Here is a 3,168-nt window from a genome sequence, read left to right as displayed (position 1 = left end):
GTGAGCTTCAGGAAAGGCAATTTCAAAGGGGTTCCTTCACCATTCTTGCTTGGGTAACCTCTAAAACTTTATTTCAATAATTTCCTATTAATTCTATCCAAAATGGATTTGAAAAGGTGATTTCCAATTGATTTTTTGGGTTTTTAGCTAGTAAGCTTAAAATTAATTTTTCTTTGATTTGAAGGTCGATTTCACCTTATTTTTACTTGTGTTTTCAAATATAGACTCCTTTTGATATGAGGATCATATTTCCAAAATAAAATTTCAAATTTTCCCCTTTCGATTTCAAACCCATCTTTCATACTAGTTTTGGACCCAATTTAAATATAGTCGCTATGGATATCATTAGGTTCATTTTAACGCATAGAATACATATTTAATTGATTTAGCTTGATTTGAGGTTGGACAAGAAAAAAGTCTCTGCATTAAAGATCTAGGCTTGGATTTTTGGCTCTTTGAGGTAGGTTACGACTTAAATTTCTTTAGGAGTGCGGATGAGTCTATACGGAGCAAAGAATTAGAAGAATATTAGCTGTCTCGATAAATGAATTGGACATATGGAGCATCCGTACAGGTCGTAGTCCTTGAGTATGTTGTCATTAAATTATAACCAACCAGAGCGTAAGATTGTAAACTATAAATAGTCATTATTACTCACTTGTAAAAGGATCAACTCTCCTATTTTCTCAATCAATACAATATATGTCATGACTAAATCCCGGGTTGGACGTGATGAATAATCTCAAGCCCACCGTAGGCCGGAGACAATCCCTTTAGCCTTACCTCAAGAGCACATAAATATAAGCAGTGGAAGCCAACCAAATGAATGATAGATAAATAATGCAAAAAAAAAAAGGTAAAGGGTCAAAACAAGACACCAATGGCATCCCAATCTTGTCCATGAAAGCCTCTAAACCAAGAATACCAACTAAGTCGGCACATACCCCTGACTATGACAAAGAGAATCCAAAATTAAATGCTAAGACAGCAATGGAACCAATGAAATGATCGGTTCTTCTGAAGGATGGAGGCTAACCACTTCACAAAAACCCACAAATGTACCGAACCACCTAACGCTACACAGAAGCAACAGAAAAATCCTCGAATCTACATCATGAAATGATGCAGCATTTGAGGATAGTCAGTGGGGAGAGAACAGGCATGTAACTTAAGGTAAAGGGATAAAATAGTACAGTTATCCAAAATCCAATCAAAACCACATGCACAATATTTATAAATACATATAAAGGATGACGCGATAGGGACAAGGATCCAATTACATGATACTTTAAACCATTAGCCTGAACTATGTAGCTCTCTCCATCCTAAAGGCACCCATGGGATATATGGATCTGACTCCCCTTGCTGGAAGGGCCTCAGTGCGTCTTAGCCACATGTACCAAGAAAAGGCTAAAGACACCAAGGTGATAGCCATCCAAAATATAATGTGTATCCATACACATGGTAATATAGACCCCCAACATCGGCAAACGTTGCTTCTAGTGTTGGTCCCCCCCCCCCCGGTACTATACCTTCACATTGAGGTACATAAGTTCATTAAGCCTAAATTAAAGCAATTTGCACATAAATCAACCATTAACCCAGGAGTCATTTATTAAGGCATTTACGAACATAGTATCGTCAGACCAATATGCTTTCAAGCTAATTCAATTATGCCAAACCAGTTCATTTAACCATTAGATACCCAAGTTCCATTTAAAATCCAAAACCAAGGCCATTGGGGGCATTCCAAAACCATATTTATCAATTTAGATTTTAATACAATGCAGTGTGTTCAGAAAACAAGTTAAACTCTGCAAATATCAATATTCAAAACCAAGATTGCAAAGTGGGTTGAGATTAATGCCATTATCAAACAAAAATTTCATCAATTTGGGGAAAACCTATGTCCCCCATTCCAACTATTAAAACAATGCACCAATTCAGTCCCAAAACCATCAATAAAACATAAATAATCCATTTAAAATGTGGGACACATAATTCAAGTAAAAACAACCAAAAACCCTCAACCCAGTTTCAAACCCATCAATTCAAATCACATGAATATTCAATAAATTAATGTCACAATGAAAAATTCAATTTAAGAGAAGAGAAACATGACAAAAATATAGAGGAAATCAAAGAGAATTTGAAGTTTAGAGCCTGAATGGTGAATTCCTTATGAAACCCTTAAACTTTCTTAGTTACGAGTTAAAAGGAAAATAGTAGTGTATTGATCTTTAAAAGTGAAGAAAGGGGGTTTATTTGGTGTTTAAAAGACATTCAAAGGGTAAAATGACCAAAATCCCCTCACTCCAAATGAAAAAATAAAAAACTAGATGAAAACTACATAACGGCATGGCACACCAATATTGCAGAGGTTAGCCTTCGTGCCACGCCCTTATTGGGAGGCTAAGTGGTGTGGCACACTGCTATCACGAAGGCCCACTGCCTCAGAGTCCCAAAATGGCCCTTAACCTTTCAAAAAATTCTGAAACTTTCCCACAATACCCTTTTAATATTCCAAATCATAATTCAAGTAAAAAACTAACATTATGCATGTAGGAGGGTCAAAAATAAAATAATTGAAATTTTTATATGGTCTTACATTATCTCACCCTCCCCCCCTCTTAGGATCATTCATCTACGAATGAGATGTTAGGACATTTTTAGCACGACACTAGAAAGAACACAGCAAAATCCAAGGACAAATTCAAAATGCTATGAGAGGGAAATGAAACACATAGCTCAAGCACTTTTATCCAACAAAGGAAACTAGAATGGGTACTTGGCTTTCATATCTTCTTTAGCTTCCCATGTAGCTTCTTCCTCTTTTTTATTACTCCAATGAACCTTCATCGAAGCTATATCCTTAGTCCTCAATCTGCAAACTTTCCCATATAATACTTCAACTGGGACTTCCTCATAAGACAACAAATTCGTAAACCCAACATTCTCAACAAGCACTATCAAAGAAGGGTCACCCACATACTTCTTAAGCATGGACACATGGAAAACAGGATGAATCAAAGCCAAACTTGCTGGTAAATCTAATTCATAAGAGACCTTCCCAATTCTCTTTATAATCTTATATGGACCAATAAAATAGGGATTGAGTTTTCCCTTCTTCCCAAACCTCATGACTTGTTTCATAAAAGAAACCTTTAA

Source organism: Capsicum annuum, chromosome 3, assembly GCF_002878395.1.
Source record: "Capsicum annuum cultivar UCD-10X-F1 chromosome 3, UCD10Xv1.1, whole genome shotgun sequence".
Classification (NCBI taxonomy): Eukaryota; Viridiplantae; Streptophyta; class Magnoliopsida; order Solanales; family Solanaceae; genus Capsicum; species Capsicum annuum.
Note: the sequence above shows the minus strand (reverse complement) of the source record.